Source organism: Macaca mulatta, chromosome 10, assembly GCF_049350105.2.
Source record: "Macaca mulatta isolate MMU2019108-1 chromosome 10, T2T-MMU8v2.0, whole genome shotgun sequence".
NCBI classification, from domain to species: Eukaryota; Metazoa; Chordata; class Mammalia; order Primates; family Cercopithecidae; genus Macaca; species Macaca mulatta.
The window spans coordinates 11,290,936-11,309,848 of NC_133415.1; the positions used below are offsets into that span (position 1 = coordinate 11,290,936).

An 18,913-nucleotide genomic window follows, 5' to 3' on the forward strand; every position below is an offset into this window, starting at 1 on the left:
GAAAGTGCTGGGTGTGAGTTTGGGAGCAGGGAGATGGCTACCCCTACTTCTGCCCTCTCTCAGCAGCAAGCCTCCCCAGACACACACCCACACTTTCTCTGGTTTTCTGGGCTTACTTGGTAGTCACCCTCATCTGCACCAGAACTGGGCATTGTGGCTGAAAGGTTGCCTTCCACCGCATCAGTTCCCTCAGTATCTCAGTGCTCACTTGATGCCAGGCACCAGACTGACGCCAAGAAATCAGCAACAAACAAGACACAGTGCTGCCTTCCTGGGGCTCTAAATTCCACTTTTTAAATAGTCCTACCTCACCTCACAACCCAGACAGCACCTTCAGGGCAGGAAACTGTGCTCTCCTTGCTCTGTTCCCTGTCTCTACACACTTTAGAATACTCTGAAGAGAGCCTGCAGTGCCTTTGCTGTTTTGAAAGTATCAGAATCTTGGATGTGTGAATTCAAGCTTGTGATGATCCAGGTAAGAGATCAACTTTTGTTTCTGTGACAGAGTCTCACGCCATCTCCCGAGAGCAGTGGCACGATCTCGGCTCACTGCAGCCTCCACCTCCCAGGTTCAAGTGATTCTTCTGCCTCAGCCTCCTGAGACGCTGGGATGACAGGCATGCGCCACCACGCCCAGCTAATTTTTGTATTTTTAGTAGAGATGGGGTTTCACCATGTTGGTCAGGCTGGTCTCGAACTCCTGACCTCAGATAATCTGCCCGCCTCGACCTCCCAAAATGTTGGGATTATAGGTATGAGCCATCACGCCAGCCAAGAGATCAACTTCTTTCCACAAACTAGAGTCACGACCAGTGGTTCCTGTATGCATGTCTCTGAGCCCATTGTGCCTCAAACATGCAGGAGAGGCAGGGCTGACAATTTCACACTTGAATATATTAATCTCCACCTGTATGCTCATGGGAGTGAAAGGATGGTAAGAACCTTCATTCAGAAGAACAGCCAGGATTCATCTTGACAGGAAATGGCTCCACATTCCCAGGAGCATCTTCCTTTCCATCAAGGTCTGAATGACTGGCTGTGACAGCATCCAAACCTACCCCTGACACCCTGTGATCAGAAGGGTGGCGGCACCTTTGGTCCTAGTTCCAACTCCACAAAACCGAGGCAGACAGACCCGAACAGGAACAGAGCCACCCAACGTGGGAACTATGCCAGAAGTAAACGAATACTGTAAAAGATTAAAAAGAACTCCACAATAAAAAGGAACAAACCATTAATAATACACCAACTTGGATGAATCTCCATGGAATTATGCCGAATGAGAAAAGCCACTCCCAAAAGTGTCAAACTGTAGATTCCATTTAGATAACATTTCTGAGATGACAAGTGGTTGGGTGCCAGAGGACACAAAGGGGGGTAGGGTGAGGCAGGAGTGGTTAATCAAAAGGGTGACACTAGTGACCCTTATGGTGACAGAACTGTCCTGTATTTGATAGTGGTGGTGGGTACATGAACCCACGTGATAAAATTGAATAGAACTAAACACATAGGCAATTAAATACAAGTAAAACTGGGGAAATCAAACTTTGGCAGATTATATCAGAATCGGGGTTGGGACATTATATTACAGTTCTGCAAGAAGCTACCATTGGTGGAATGGCATACAGAATCTCTGCCTTGCTTCTGGCATGTGAACCTACAGTTATCTCAAAAATTTCGATTAAAAAAAAAAGAGCTTCACACATTGACTTATCTTTTGGTCTCCTGTTTGAAATTTTGTGAAGGACTCCTACTTCAAACCATTTTCTTTATGAAAGTCACATAAGAGTCAAAAGGAATTTGAGAAATCATTTAGTCCCCACATTACAGAAATAGATTTCCAAAAATATTCTAGAATCTACACTTCATCCTAACATGCTCAAATTGTTAATCGATCAAGTATTCCTTAACTACAGCAGGAATATGACAGATAGCCACAAGGGTATTTAAAATGCTCCTCTTACACGTAATTCACAAGACAATTCTTTTCCCAGGAATTTTAGTGGTGTACTAGTCACTGAGCTATGATTTCACTTTGTGGTGGTTGTCGTGGTATCTTCATCAGCTCAGTCAACATCAATTCCAAGCCCCACTGGCCTATTTCCAAGACTCCTTCACAATTAGAGATGGGGACGTGATTTACGCTGTGCCAGTAAGGTGCATGCATGACTTTACTAGAGGACACACAGGGCACTCATCTTCTCAGGGAGCATTATAGGGATGACGTGGTCCTGGGGCCTACCCCTGTAACGGCAATTTCCTGAATGTGCAGGAAAAGAAAAAAAGCTCCCATGGGACCCCCAGTTCCATGGTGTGGTGCTGGGCGCATCACCTGACCCTCAGCCTCTCAAGTACCATTTAATAAACCCACACAGCAGTGAGAATGAATTCTAGTATCTACACACTAAGGACTCTGCCCAACATAGATTTAAACAGGGGTTTTCAAAATGCACCTAAGACATGTGACTTGTATGAACATTATTTCCTTAGAAAACAAAAGGTAATCTTGGCAACTTATAAAGCAGTAAGAAAATAGCCACAAAACCATTACCAATCATAACTAATTAAGGATTAATGACACCACGTGCATATTTGGGGTAAGAAAAATTAACAGAGGAAGTGCAATGAAAAGAGTTAAGCAAAGTGCTCAAAGTATCCACTTAAAATGTTTTTAATTAACAATGCACACACACAAAAAGCATGTTGGAACATATCCATTCAGGCAGAGGAAATTACATAGTAGGGTACTCCAAATATCTATATTGGATTTGTTCTTAACATTTTTTTCATTTGCTGGATCTGAGCGAATTTAATGGGATGCTAATGTAATTTGCACATATTAAATTCGCAGACAAGGCCAAAAAGCACTAGGGCATAAAAATCATTCTAAGTGGCTTATAAGAAGAAAACAACATTAAAACTAGAAAGATTAAGGTAAAAGGATTTTTTATTAATTTTAAGGGATAAAGAAATTTCTCCTGCCTTCAGTTTTATTATGTGACACGTGATAGGTAACACTTTTATGTTGGTAACAAAATGTAACACAGTTCCTTCTACATAGTGTTACCTTCCTTTCTGAGGCTGTGTAAAGCAATGCTTCTCAAACTTTAATGGGAATCTTGTTAAATGCAGATTCTTATTTAGAAGGTTGTGGGACAGGGCCCACAATTTTCCATTTCTAATAAGCTGCTGGTCCCTAGATCTTTGAGCAGCACACAAGTATGCACTTGGTTGTTTCTTTTCAAGAAAATATAGAATTGTAGTCATTTCTTAGTTAAAATCTCAATATCAAGCATATGCCTCATTATTTTTATCTGTGTTTCAATGCAAAATTACAGTGTAACCTTAGTGAAGTTTGTTTGTTTTGAGACAGGGTCTTGCTCTATCCCACAGGAGTGCAATGGTGTGATCATGGTTCGCTGCAGCCTCAAACTCCTGGGCTTGAGTGATCCTCCTGCCTCAGCCTCCCAACTGGCTGGGACTACAGACATGCTCCACCATGTGCAGCTAATTTTTAAATTTTTTGTAGAGATGGGGTCTTGCTATGTTGCCCAGGCTAGTCTTGAATGTCTGGACTCAAGCAATACTCCTGCATTGGCCTCTCAAAGTGTTGGGATTACAGGTGTGAGCACCACACTCGGCCTGGGAAGGTATTTTAGATTAAACAACTCGTGTAGCGTAGACTTCATGAAACTCTACTGAAATGATGACATCAGGAATAGCTAGGATCAATCTGTGCATGTGCAGGCAAGAACAACTGCCAGCTGGATGACAGCAAATGAAAGGCACCAGACATCCAAGGGTGGCATCAACTGTGGGATGAATGCAGACTTCAGAGATCTCAAGTAAGTAAAAGAACGTGAGGCTCAGAATCCACGAAATACGGCAACAGACTTTTGCAGACATAGCCTCTGACTCCAAGCTTTTCATGAATTTCCCAGTTTACATATTTAAAGGCACATGCAAGGAATTGGTTTGTCTGGAATTACTCAAACCAAATAAAGAAAGACAATTTTTATTTATTTATTTATTTATTTATTTATTTATTTATTTATTTATTTATTTTGAGACAGTCTTGCTCTGTCACCAAGCTGGAGTGCAATGGTGCCATCTCAGCTCACTGCAACCTCTGCCTCCCAGGTCCAAGCAATGCTCCTGCCTCAGCCTCCCGAGTAGCTGGGACTACAGGTGCCTGCCACCAAGCCCAGTTAATTTTTGTATTTTTAGTAGAGATGGGGTTTCACCATGTTGGCCAGGATGGTCTCAATCTCTTGACTTCGTGATCCGCCTGCCTCGGCCTCCCAAAGTGCTGGGATTACAGGCATGAGCCACCGCGCCCGGCTGATAATTTTTTTTTTTTTTTTTTGAGACGAGTCTTGCTCTGTTGCCCAGGTTGGAGTGCAGTGGCGTGATCTCGGCTCACTGCAACCTCTGCCCCCACGGTTCTAGCAATTCTACCTCAGCCTCCCAAGTAGCTGGGGACTACAGGAACGAGACACCACACCCGGCTATTATTTTATTTTATTTTTTGAGATGGAGTCTTACTCTGTTGCTAGGCTGGAGTGCAGTGGCGCAATCTCGGCTCACTGCAACCTCCGCCCCCTCCTGCGTGCAAGTGATTCTCCTGCCTCAGCCTCCCAAGAAGCTGGGGCTATAAACACGTACCACTACACCTGGCTAATTTTTTGTATTTTAGTAGAGACAGGGTTTCACCATATTGGCCAGGATGGTCTCGATCTCCTGTTCTCGTGTTCCACCCGCCTCAGTCTCCCAAAGTGCTGGAATTACAGGCGTGAGTCATCGCGCCCAGCCACGCCCGGCTAATTTTTATAGTAGTGATGGGGTTTCACCATGTTGGCCAGGCTGGTCTCCAACTCCTGATATCAAGTGATCCGCCTGCCTTGGCCTCCTAAAGTGCTGGGATTAGAGGCGTGAGCCGCTGCACCCAGCCAGCTATTTTTAAAAACTTGCTTTTACTTTCCAAAATTCTATGTGGCAAAAGCTACAACCAACAATTTGAAAGATTTTTCCCTGCAAAAAATTTCAGGGTTAGAATGGTGCCTGAAGAACATTCGTCTCATGCTTTACATACTCTGGCTGGGCAGCTCAGCAAACTCTAACAAAGAGAGATGTGGCTTCCTACTCAAACTTTGCAGCTGGGTAGGAAGTTCTTGATAGTGCCTTGAGAAATGTCTCCTGATAGCTTCGACTCCCTAGTCCTAAAATTTCCTTTTCAGAACACATGGAACAAATTCTCCAAAAATGTGCAGTTATCCATGATGCATCCCTGAGACATTCTTAGTTCCTTCACACATTCCACTCACGACCTGGTTTTCTATCCCCCTTACCAGTGGGATTATTATCCCTTAAATATGTTCCAGTTTGTCTACCCTCATCCAATTACCAGGCAAGGCAGCACCAAATAGGGTAGGCCTGCCATTTACTTGTCCCCTATGATATACCACTGATAATACTGTTAAAGAGGTCATTTGCTTTCTTGGAAATCACATCTTACTGAGTTACAACCACCTAACACTCCTGTTTTTTCACAGTATTGCTAAGTCACTTTTCCATGACTGAGTAATAATGTATCTCTATTAATGCCCTCAGTGCCAGACTGTCAAACTGCCATCACCACCTCTCCTGATCTTCCCTGCACTTCAGGAAATGGCCTGGAATTGTATTTTCCAGAATCCCATTCCCTGTAGAGTTCCAGGTTAGCTGCCACCAAGGAGAGGTCCCTAGATCCCTACCCTTCTTAGATCTGGAAAGCAGAAAAGAAGTCAATATTCTCTAGAAACAGTTGCAAAAAGACCATAGGCAACAACAGGCAGGACTTTCCCATTCTGCAGCAGCTTCCAGATGATCTAAAGCCACAGCAGCACACAGCGGACATCACTGCTCCTCTAGGAAGATGCACTCTAATCTCATTAGCAATAATAGAAGACTTCCTGAATTTCTTTCATCAGACTTTCCAATGGTTGTGTGAACTTTCGATTCCCTGTATTAAAATCTTTCCTATTTGTAAAGTCAAATGGAGCCTACCGAAAAGGTTACCAAAATTAATAAGTGAGTTTAACGAGGCTGCAAAATACAAGATCAATATAAGAAAACTCGTTATATTTCTACATACTAGGAACAATCAGAAATGGAATTTTTTTTTTTTTTTTGAGATGGAGTCTCGCTTTGTTGCCCAGGCTGGAGTGCAGTGGCCAGATCTCAGCTCACTGCAAGCTCCGCTTCCCGGGTTTATGCCATTCTCCTGCCTCAGCCTCCTGAGTAGCTGGGACTACAGGCGCCCGCCACCTCGTCCGGCTAGTTTTTTTGTATTTTTTTAATAGAGACGAGGTTTCACCGTGTTAGCCAAGATGGTCTCGACCTCCTGACCTCGTGATCCGCCTGTCTCAGACTCCCAAAGTGCTGGGATTACAGGCTTGAGCCACCGCGCCCGGCCAGAAATGGAAATTTTAAAAAAGATTCCATATATAATAGCATCAAAAACTGTGAACACATAAGAATAAATCTGACAAAAATATGCAAGCCCTGAATATGTACACTGAAAACTACAAAACACTGCGGATAGAAATTTTTAAAAACCTACGTAAGTGAGAAGATATACCATGCTCATGAATGAAAAGACTCAATATCGTTAAGATGTCAATCACCCTCCAATTAATTTAGATTCAACAAAATCTTTATATTAAAATCCCAGCAGAATATTTTGTAGAAATTGGTAAGTACCTTCCAAAATTCATATGGAAAAGCAAAGAACTCAGAATAGTCGGTAACTATAAAAAGAACCAAGTTGGAGGACTTGCACAACCTGACGTGAAGACTTATTACAAAGTTACAGTGATTAACACAGTATGGTACTGTCTTATTTTTCTATAGACAAAAGTTTAATGGAATCCAGAAATACACTGATTATACACACACACACACACACACACACATATATATAAAATGAGAGAGAGAGAGAACCAATTTTCAAAAAAGGTGCAAAGGTAATTTAGCTGAAAAAAGAGTGTTTTCAACAATTAGTGTTAGAATAACTGGTAGGAATATTTTTAAAAATGAACCTCATTTTGTACCTTGGCAATACATAAAAATTAATTCAATGAATCATAGAACTAGATGTAAAACCTAAAACTGTAAAACTTCTAGAAGAAAACATACGAGAAAATCTTTGTGACCCTGTGTTAGAAAAATTTTTTCGACACAACACCAAAAAGCATAATCCATAAAAGAAAAAAAAAACTGATATATTGGACTCAAAGTTAAAAACGTCTGCTCTTCAAAAGACAATTAAGAGAATACAAAGATTAAGCCACAGACTGAGAAAAAGTTATCTGCAAATCACTTATCTGACAAAGAATTTATATACAGAGTATATAAAGAACCCCATCTTAAAACTGAGCAAAAGAGGCCGGGCATGGTGGCTCACATCTGTAATCCCAGCACTTCTGGAGGCCGATGCGAGTGGATCACTTGAGGTCGGAAGTTCGAGATCAGTCTGGCCAGCATGGTGAAACCCCAATGCTACTAAAAAAACAAAAATGAGCCGCATGGTAGAGGTGCATGCCTGTAATCCCAGCTACTAGGGAGGCTGAGGCAGGGGAAATTGCTTGAGCCTGGAAGGCGGAGGTTGCAGTGAACCAAGATGGTGCCACTGCACTCCAGTCTGGGCAACAGAGTGAAACCCTGTCTTAAAAAAAAAAAAAAAAAAAAGATGGGCAAAAGATTTGAACATTTTGCTAGAGAAGACACATACGTGGCAAATAAACACATAAAAAAGATATTCAACATCATTCATGATTATGAAAAAACAAATTAAAGCCACAATGAGATGTCAACACACATGTACTTCTAGAATGTCCAAAATTAAAGACTCACCATTCCAAGAATTAACAAATGGAGGCCGGGCGCGGTGGCTCAAGCCTGTAATCCCAGCACTTTGGGAGGCCGAGGCGGGTGGATCACGAGGTCAGGAGATCGAGACCATCCTGGCTAACATGGTGAAACCCTGTCTCTACTAAAAATACAAAAAACTAGCCGGGCGCGGTGGCGGGCGCCTGTAGTCCCAGCTACTCGGAGGCTGAGGCGGGAGAATGGCGTGAACCCGGGAGGCGGAGCTTGCAGTGAGCCGAGATCGCGCCACTGCACTCCAGCCTGGGTGACAGAGCGAGACTCCGTCTCAAAAAAAAAAAAAAAAAAGGAACTCTCTCATGGTGGGAATGGAAAATGGTACAATCACTTTGAAAAGCTAAACATACACCAACTATATGACCCAGCCATTCCATGCCTAGGTTATTTACTCTAGAGAAAAGAAAGCATATGTCCAACAAAGACTTCTAGATGAATATTCATAGCTTTATTCATAATAGCTGAAAATGAGCAACTGCCCAAATGCATATCAATAGGTGAATGGATAAACAAATTAAGGTAAAACATACAACAGAATGCTACTTACTCAGAAATAAAAATAATGGACTACTGTTATACATAACTAGATGAACCTAAAAATAAGTATGTTGGGTAAAAGAAGCCAAAGAAGAGTACCTACTGAACGATTCCACTTGTTTAAAATTCTAGAAAATGTCAACTAATGTATAGTGACAGAAAGCACATCAATGGTTACCTGGGGTGGAGAAGGGGCAGGGAAGGGTGGCAGAGAGGGGTGATAAATAGGCAAGAGGAGACAGAGGGTGGTGAAGGACATTTAACTATCTTTTGCATACATTGTTTGTAATTACCACATTGTAAATGTCAATTATACCTCAATAAGGAGGTAAAAGGAAAAATAAGGAAGAGAGAGAGAGAAAAAAAAAGCCTTTCCTACATGGATACCTGGAATGGCCCATTTCCCTGGCAGAACCCTGAATGACACAGCCCCATAAGTGAGATCTCTTTATCAGTTGAAATTTCACCCTGGATGTGCACACTGTTCCCTAAGATCACAAATCTGTAAATCAGAGTTTCTGCACAGATAACGCTCCTAGGATGGGTGCCAGGTTTCATTTTTCAATGCAATGAAGCCTCTTGTAGAAAAGAGCTTAATAAGGAAAATGTCTGAATTTTTAGAGCTGTTACCTTACATCTCATTGTTTTAATTCTCTGGAGTGCTGTAAACTACCAGCATCTTCACTGAACTTTCCTTTGATCAGCAATACCTATACTGTGTGTTTATAAGGTAATTCAACCAAAGCTGTTAATTTTTTAACCATTCTTACGGTTTTGCTTGCCTTCAAATAAGGTTCTTCGAGTTCAAAGGACACCTTAGGTTTTAATGTAAGATTTAGTGAATAAATCTTTAACATCACCTCACATTTTACTCCTGAAAGTACTTTCCTATACACTACAATTAATATGCCATGCTTCTAACGACAGCCTGAAATTAGGAGTGGTTTTACAAATATCCAAACAGGCTAAGAAAACAGCCTCCCAGGGCCGGGCATGGTGGCTCACACCTGTAATCCTAGCACTTTGGGAGGCCGAGGTGGGTGGATCACGAGGTCAGGAGATCAAGACCATCCTGATTAACACGGTGAAACCCCATCTCTACTAAAAACAGAAAAAAAATTAACCGGGCGTGGTGGCACACGCCTGTAGTCCCAGCTACTCGGGAGGCTAAGGCAGGAGAATCGCTTGAACCCGGGAGTGAGCCGAGATTGCGCCACTGCACTCTGGACTGGGCAACAGAGCAAGACTCTGTCTCAAAAAAAAAAAAAAAAGAAACAGCTTCCCAACGAGGGCTTATACCACATATTCTAACATACATACATACATACATACATTTATCTATTTATCTTATTTTATTTTATTTTATTCTATTTTTGAGACGGAATTTTGCTCGTCGCCCAGGCTGGACTGCAATGGCACAATCTCGGCTCACTGCAACCTCCGTCTCCCAGGTTCAAGGGATTCTCCTGCCTCAGCCTCCTGAGTAGCTGGGATTACAGGTGCCCACCACCACACCTAATTTTTTAGTATTTTTAGTAGAGATGGGGTTTTACCATGTTGGCCAGGCTGGTCTCGATCTCCTAACATCAGGTGACCCACCTGCCATGGCCTCCCAAAGTGCTGGGATTACAGGTGTGAGCCACCGCTCCCGGCTCACATACTCTAATGTTTATAATCTGGAATCACTAAAAACTATGTTTACACCTTAAGGGCCAGGAGCAGCACTCTACCATGAACACTCGACAGTGAAGAAACTAAAACGAAGATGAGGAATAGCAGTCTTAGCTATGGCCTTGGAAAGAACTATTCTCTACAGAAAAGTGATGAAATATGGCTCCTAAACAGGAGAGAAAATAAGTTTATCAACCAGAATCCACAGCTCCGAGGCACATATTATTCAGGAGAAAAACTGAGAACTTATTAACAGTAAGTGGTGGGACAGCTTTTCTAAACATTCAGGTGTTTTCCTTTTCATGTTGCATATTTTTCCTCTGCTTTCCTCCACACATGGTCCGACACAGTTTTTCTTTTCCATTGAAAGAATAAATAATAATAACTGACCTTTGAAATCAGATTGCTAGCAATTCAGCATCAAAATCACAGTAAATTGATTCCATTAAATTCCATTAAAAGGTAATTTTAGGACCAGGTGCAGTGGCTCACACCTGTAATCCCAACACTTTGGGAGGCCGAGGTGGGCAAATCACTTGAGGTCAGGAGTTCCAGAACAGCCTGGCCAACACGGTGAAACCTCACCTCTACTACAAAAATACAAAAATTAGTCAGAAGGCCGGGCACGGTGGCTCAAGCCTGTAATCCCAGCACTTTGGGAGGCCGAGACGGGCGGATCACGAGGTCAGGAGATCGAGACCATCCTGGCTAACACGGTGAAACCCCGTCTCTACTAAAAAGTACAAAAAACTAGCCGGGCGAGGTGGCGGGCGCCTGTAGTCCCAGCTACTCGGGAGGCTGAGCCAGGAGAATGGCGTAAACCCGGGAGGCGGAGCTTGCAGTGAGCAGAGATCCGGCCACCGCACTCCAGCCTGGGTGACAGAGCGAGACTCCGTCTCAAAAAAAAAAAAAAAAAAATTAGTCAGTGTGGTGGCATGCACCTGTAATCCCAGCTACTTGGGAGGCTAAGGCAGGAGAATCTCTTGAACCTGGGAGGCAGAGGTTGCAGTGGGCCAAGATGGTGCCACTGCACTCCAGCCTGGGCAAGAGAGCCAGACTCTGTCTCAAAAAAAGAACGTAATTTTAGGCTAGGTGTGGTGGCTCACGCCTATAATCCCAGTACTTTGGGAGACTCCTTGTGCCCAGCCTGGGCAACATGGCAAAACCCCATCTGTACTGAAAATACAAAAAATTAGCCTATAATCCCAGCACTTTGGGAGGCCAAGGCAGGTGGATTACTTGAGGTCAGGAGTTCAAGCCCAGTCTGGCCAACATGGCGAAACCCCATCTCTAATAAAATACAAAAAATAATAATAATAATAATTAGCTGAGTGTGGTGACACACGCCTGTAGTCCCAGCTACTTGGGAGGCTGAGGTAGCAGAATGGCTTGAACCCAGGAGGTGGAGGCTGCAATGAGCTGAGATTGTGCCACTGCACTACAGCCTGGGTGGTAAGAGTAAGACTCTATCTCAAAAAACAAAAACAAAACTAGTGGTATTAGGAGGCCTCCTGCCTCCCAACACCAGGAAAGCGAGCACTCAACTGACAGCCCCTCCCCTCAGGCTCTGGGCCCTCCTCTCTCACTGACCAATGACCAAGTCTCCGTCAGGGCTGCATGTGTACACAGAAGAAATGGAGCTAAATAATGTACATGAAGATCTTTAAAAAGCATTAATTACATGCAAGGAATCAAAACTAAGTGAATTCAAACAAGGATACATTTGGTTCTCCTCTGACCCATGTGTTCTCAACTCTTAGCAGGATGCATATCCGGTTAACAAGATTGGAGGAGACTTGTTTTAAGGCAGTCCATCAAGGAAAGTGATTTTTGCACACCTTTCCAGATCTATGCTTTAAGAAAAAGCCAAGAATTGTATGTTAGAAAATAAATGGAAGAGATGTGGACTCTGCTCCTGAGATCACACGGTTTCTACTGCAAACAAGTGATCTGGTGGCAGGTGGGCTTCCTGATTATGCTGCACCATTGACATTTTATTATGTTTGTGTCTGTTACTCGAATCCTGGAAATCCTCTGAGAAAGGGTGCTATTTGTGACACTTATCTTGGTATTGAAAAAAATCAGCAGACAAGGAAATCAACTCTGAATTCAAGACTCTACAGGTGACAGTCATACCCTACTTCTCAATGCTCTTAATTTGTGCTCTATTTTGAGAATAGTAAAAATGGAAAGTCGTGTTCTTGTGTGCCAGCAGTTGTCATTTAAATTTAGCAAGCTGAATAATAATTGAATTACCTTGAGGAAAATGTATATTTCTGAAAGATAAGCATGTTTAATAGTAATCACAAACTACAGAGTAAAGCTGACTTGTGAACTTACATGACCCAATTCTTCAACTAAAATTATACACCAGTGAGAAAATGACTTCAAATCTAAAAAGTGATTTACATACAGCATTTTGATAACAACTAAGTCAACATTTACCTGTGTTTAACTCTTCAGGATCAGTTAAGGATGCCCAGCTCCATTTAAAATGACATCCAAGTCTCTATACACAGTTTAACACCTAATTTCTACTTAGGTAACCTGGGGGAAATGTTTCATGAATGATCTACCATTGTAATCTTTAACAGACAATCTCAGTAACAGCTATGTCAACTATGTTCTTCTCCTTTTTTTTCTTTGAGACCGAGTCTCACTCTGTTGCTCAGGCTGGAGTGAAGTGGCATGATCTTGGCTCACTGCAACCTCCGCCTCCCAAGTTAAAGCGATTCTCCTGCCTCAGCCTCCCACGTAGCTGGGATTACAGGTGCACACCACCACACCTAGCTAATTGTTTTTTTTTTTTCAGTAGAGATAGGGTTTCACCATGTTGGCTGGGCTGGTCGCGAACTCCTGACCTCCAGTGGTCCGCCCACCTCAGCCTCCCAAAGTGCTGGGATTACTGGCGTGAGCCACCGCAACTGGCCTCAAATATGTTTTTCTGAGAGAACACGTTAGGTTCTCTTAAGCTATCAGAAGCATTTTTTTCTCCTCTCAGTTGAGCATTATGCTTCCTATACATCATTGATCTAGGGATTGTATTAGTGAGTGCATACAGTATTTCTGCATTTCTTTGTGTTTCCAGACCCTTCTGACACGTTCTTCAAAGTTCTTTTGACTCTCATCCCTCAAAATCCTATACTCAAGCATGGTCAACTGCAGTAAGCGCATGCCTCTCCCAAGGCGCTCCCCTGCTATGCTGCAGCCAGGTCAAGAGAAAAAGCGCAGGCTTTGGAGTCTGACAGTTTAAAATCAAATTTTATGCATCTTGGACACTACAATGGTAGGAGCTTGGGCAAATTATCTGGCATTAAGTTTCTGCATCTGTAAAATGGGAGCTACATACTACTTATCATGAAGAGAGGCTGTGTTGATTAGAAATAATGGATGGAAAACACCTAACAATACAAAGCACATGAGCTGCTACTGCTTCTGGCAGCAGGGTCCACCTCCTCCTCCATACCAAGCACCTACTGTGCATCAGCAAAGAAGGCGCTGAGTAACAGGGATGAGGCACACAGCGCTTGGAGAAGGCACTCAAGAACCACACATGACTTCGTAAGATCAGACCCATACCTCACACCCTGCATGAAAATAAACTCCAGATGGATAAAGTATTTAAACGGGAGGAATAGAGGAAGGAAGGGAAAAAGAAAGAAAGAAGAAAGCTGGGAAGGCAACCATTAAAGCCTGTGAAAAAATTGTGGCTAATTTTTCTTTTCATAATGAAGAATGAACAAAGACTTTCTAACTATGATGCAAACTCAGAAGTCATAAACAAATGACAGCTACATCTGACTACAGAAATGCTTTAGAACAAGTATTATGATAGAACCCACCAAGGTCATTGTTGCTGGGGGGAAAAATCAGCATTTAGATCTCAAAGAGCTAGGTTTCATAATACACAAAGAACTCCTACAAATCAACAAGGAAAAGACCAACAATACAAAAGAAAAATGGGTGAAGGAAATGAATAGACAGTTCACAGAAAAGGAAAGATAGCCTTTAAGACACAGGAGAAGATCAACTGCATTCTCTATAAGGGAATAGAGTATTCAAAGTATATCAAGACAAGCTGGGCATGGTGGTTCACGCCTGTAATCCCAACACTTTGGGAGGCCAAGACGGGCAGATCACCTGAGGTCAGGAGTTCGAGATCAGCCTGGCCAACATGGTGAAACCCAGTCTCTGCTAAAAATACAAAAATTAGCCGGGGGACATAGTGGCTCATGCCTGTAGTCCCAGCTACACGGGGGGCTGAGGCACGAGAATCACTTGAACCCGGGAGGTGGAGGTTGCCGTGAAGTGAGATCACACCACTGCACTCCAGCCTGGGCAAGAGAGTAAGACTTGGTCTCAACAAAACAAAACAAAACAAACACCAAAGTACACCAAGATACCGCTTTTCACTGACCAAACTGGCAAAGACAAAATTTGGTAACAACACAGTGCCGTCCAAGGTAACAAAGAAAAAGGCACTCACATGTATCATTGCTGATGAGAATATAAACTGGTGCATTCTCTGTACAGGACAATTTAGCAGCTACCTATCAAAATGAAAGTGTACACAGTCTTTGACCCAGCTATCCTATTTGTAAGTATTTATCACAGGAAAAGACTTACACATGTGGGAAATTATATATGCAAAGGATATTCACTGCAAAAAATGTTTGTAATGGCAAAAGATCAGAAACAGTCCTTCAATTAGGGTACCGGTTAAATAAATTATACCTTATCCACACAAGAGAATACTATGCAATTACAACAAGCAGTTCTTTATGTACTAATGGAGATAGGTCTTCAAGATAAGGTGTTAAATTTTAAAAGCAAAATGCAAAAAAAGTGTACTTGATGATATCATGTACATAAGAAAAGGGGGGCTTTTACGTAATTCTTTATATGTGAACGGAGACTCCTTGAAAGGAAATAAAAAACTGGCTGGGTGCAGTGGCTCATGCCTGTAATCTCAGCACTTTGGGGGGCCAAGGCAGGTGGATCATGAGGTCAAGAGTTCAAATCCAGCTTGACGAATACGGTGAATCCCAGCCTCTACTAAAAATACAAAAATTAGCCAGGCGTGGTGGCATGCACCTATAATCCCAGCTACTCAGGAGACTGAGGCAGGAGAATTACTTGAACCCTGGAGGTAGAGGTTGCAGTGAGCTAAGATTGCGCCACTGCACTCCAGCCTGGGCAACAGAGCAAAACTCCGTTTCAAAAAACAAAACAAAACAAAAAACCTAGCATTACTTCCGAGTCAGAGAAGGAAATGCTATTGGCTGTAACACAACTGTATGCCTTTTTAAACTAGATACATTCAATTTTTAAAAATATAATACAGGTTGGGTGTGGTGGCTCATGCCTATAATCCCAGCACTTTGGGAGGACAAGGCAGGTAGACTGCTCAAGTCCCGAAGTTCGAGACCATCCTGGGTGACATGGTGAAACCCCATCTCTATAAGAAAATACAAATATTAGTTGGATGTGGTGGTGCACGCCTGTAGTCCCAGCTACTTGCAAGGCTGAGGCAGGGGGATTGCCTGAGCCTGGGAGGCAAAGGTAAGGTTGCAGTGAGCTGATATCACGCCACTGCACTCCAGCCTGGGCAATAGAGCAAGACCCTGTCTCAAAAAAAAAAAAAAAAAAAAAAAAAAAGAGAATACAGCAAGATGTTACCAGTGGGAGAAACTGCATAAAAGGGTAAAAGAGATTATTTCTTACAATTGTATGTGAATATATAATTATCTCAAATTTAAATAAAATTTTTAAGTAAAAAAAAAAAAAAAAGAATGCACTGTATTTGAGTAACATATGGATCTGGAAGTCAAACGAGTGGTCAAGACTGGAATGCTGTCCTGAGTTCAGAAGAAAGGCCACCTTAGGCTTTGCCACAGGGACCCCAGGATTCCTCCTTGAGAACTCCCCATTTCCTCAAACAAGCCCCATTCTTCTTTGGCCCTCTGACTCATGCACTTCCCTGCCTGGACTGCATTCCTCCTTTCTTCCAGTCCTAGTAAGGCCTTCAAATAGCCACAAAACTTTCCCTTCATCTGTGCATCCCCTTTAAGCCTCTTTTATCCCTGACACCTCAGCATTCTGTAGAGTGGTATGCAGAGGTGACTTAAGATTCCCCAAACATGTAGATGTGGGCTGCCTAGAGTGGCCATCAATTAAACCCTCCTCAGCAATAGACCACAAATAGGTAAGAGGTTCCAGGGACTCCTTATTTTTACTTTTAGGAAGGGACTAAGAGATGGCGTGAAGACAGAATACCGCCCAACAGAGATGGGTCAGAGAGGTCTCCAGACAGCAAGACTGAGTTGGTCTCCACTTTTCCCGGAGCTTAAAGTGAGTTAGACGCGAGTCATCCCACCTCCTGGTACACCTTAAAGTAAAAACTGAGATGAGTGGGCCAGGACAACATCACTTCAGGACATGAAGCATTAAGATCCTTCCATTCAAGCCCCCCATATATGCACTCCTTGCTCACCAAGTGACCATCTCATTCTCTTACACAGAACACCTGGGTAAGGACAGGTATTTGGGCAGAATGTCCAGTGGGAGCCTTGGAGCAAGGGGCAGCAGGAAAGTAGACAGGAGTCAAAAAAAAAAAAAAAAAAGGGAGATAAGAAGGTGGGCCAGGTGTGGTGGGTCACATCTGTAATCCCAGCACTTTAGGAGGCCAAGGCAGGAGGATTGCTTGAGCCCAGGAATTCAAGACCAGCTTGGCCAACATACTGGAACCCCCATCTCTACAAAAAAATTAAATTAGCTGGGCATGGTGGCACACACCTGTGGTCCCAGCTACTCAGGAAGCTGAGGTGGGAGGACCACTTGAGCCAGGGAGGTTGAGGCTGCAGTGAGCAGTGATTGTGCCACTGCCCTCCAGCCTGGGGAACCAAGCAAGATCTTGTCTCAAAAAGATAAAAAATAAACAGAAAACAGAGGTAGCCAAAAATCTTCAGCTAGATGTATTATCTCAGGGAGAAAATTAACAACTAAACGTATTTGCATTTCTCTAGTTCCTGAATGTTCAACTGGTGATTGGTGTAGGAACATTGTTCCTGAAATAGCTACACACTCAGGCTAGACAGTCGAGATCTATCTTAGGAACCCAGGTACGTACTACACACTATTCATATACCTAAAAGAAGGAAACAGTTGCCCTGACAAAAAAGAAGCTACCTGCCATGCTGTGTCACAGGGAACCATGAAAGAACTGGAATCTTTCACAGGTGGCCTGGACTGAGTGCTCAGACCCAAGAAGGAATGCTACAGGTATCGACAGAGCTGGGAGGGAGGGAAAGGGAACATCCCAGACACCAGGGGGGATGCCATCATCAGTAGGAAACCTAAAGCTTCCCAGAAATAAATAGCCAAGCCTTCTGGCTAAAGGCATGTGAGGCAGGGCTTTGGGTGAAAATGTCCAGTTGTTAGCTCTCCCCCACACGCCGGCTTCAGCTTCACATTTTCCCTTACTTCATGGGACGTGTTCTGGGCCCTTACCAAATTAGACCAACGAGTCCAGTCTTGAAAAGCTCACAACTGCTCTCCAAACACACCAATTTCCTTTTTCCTAAAACAAAGGCTTTAAAAGGGAAGGGAAAGTGAAGAAAGCAAGCGCATTCGCAGCGCCTGCCAATTCTCCTGGCCAGCTCAGGGTTTCTATGGTTAAGCTTTCCACTGTTCTACATGCATCTTTTGCCTTTTTTTTTTTTTAATAAAAAAATAAAAAGTGAAAGGATATGGGAAATCAAATACCGAACATCAAAACTAAACTGTAACAGTGCTAACCAAAAGGTTAAAGAAATGTCTAAGAAGATAAAGTGACTGAAGCAAACACTTGAACAATAGAGTGTTCACATACTTATAAAACTATTCACTGCCTCCAGCAGGGTAGATTCAAACAGCACCCCTCCCCCGCCAATCTCCCTTCGAAGTTGCTCTAAAGCTGACAGAGTGACAAAGGCACCCCAATGGGGTGGGATGTGGAGGGGCTCAAACCTCCACCCCTCCCTCGAAGGGAATGGAAAATGCACCTGAGTATACCTGCTGCCTTGACTTACACTCTAGCTCCTGCTCACACTGGGAATTAAATTCTGGCTCTGGCTCCAGGACCACTGTGGGCTGTCCAGGGCTATCAAGGGTTTGGGGATCCTTCAGCAAGGATTCCCTGCTACACATTCCACAACCCCAGAGTCAGCAGTATAGATTTAGAGCTTGGGAGACCACAGCATCCAAGCTAGGACACGCTGAAATGCTGCCTATAAAAGCTCCACTCCCCATCTACTTCCGCAGCGATTCTCAAGGAGACCAGTTGTGAGCTCTATCATAATTTGCTGCTAATAAAATCTCTAAGTTTACAAACGATCTGTATGAAACAAAGGGTCTCCCTCTGCAATAAAACCTGTTTTTTCCCCCATGCATTCATTTAGTGTCCTCTATAGGCCACACTTTGTTCAGGACAGAGAAGAAAAAGACCAAAATCATGCTTACATTCCAGTAAAGGGAACAGGCATTAAACCAGCAGACTGATGAATACGCTGATTCCAGTAGTAATCAATACTAGGAAGAAAATAAACCAGACAGGGTAATAGCACAGAATATGGAGAGGACGGGTAATGGGTCCTTTGGATAAGATGAGGAAATGGGGGACATTTGAGAACTCAATCCTGAGAATAGGCCACTGGGGAAGAATGATCCAGGTAGAGGAAAGACAGCCCCAAGACATGGGGAACAGCCTCATTTGAGTGTGAAGCACAGGAAGGAGGTCTGGGTG

General features: G+C 43.2%; 1 protein-coding gene and 2 long non-coding RNA genes across 45 annotated transcripts in view; 1 reads left to right on the top strand and 2 right to left on the bottom strand.

Annotated features, from left to right (window-relative positions):
• Nucleotides 1-18,913, bottom strand: part of TNRC6B (trinucleotide repeat containing adaptor 6B) — a 296,478-nt gene that overhangs the window by 96,876 nt on the left and 180,689 nt on the right. The gene's annotated exons all lie outside the window — the stretch shown is intronic.
• LOC144331701 (uncharacterized) lies at nucleotides 527-4,194 on the top strand. The gene is made up of 2 exons (XR_013399070.1): nucleotides 527-1,409; nucleotides 4,092-4,194. It is a non-coding gene; the product is annotated as an uncharacterized LOC144331701 (long non-coding RNA).
• On the bottom strand, nucleotides 8,531-18,028 carry LOC144331726 (uncharacterized). Its single transcript, XR_013399096.1, has 3 exons — nucleotides 17,458-18,028; nucleotides 10,626-10,784; nucleotides 8,531-9,467 (listed from the first exon to the last, which is right to left on the bottom strand). It is a non-coding gene; the product is annotated as an uncharacterized LOC144331726 (long non-coding RNA).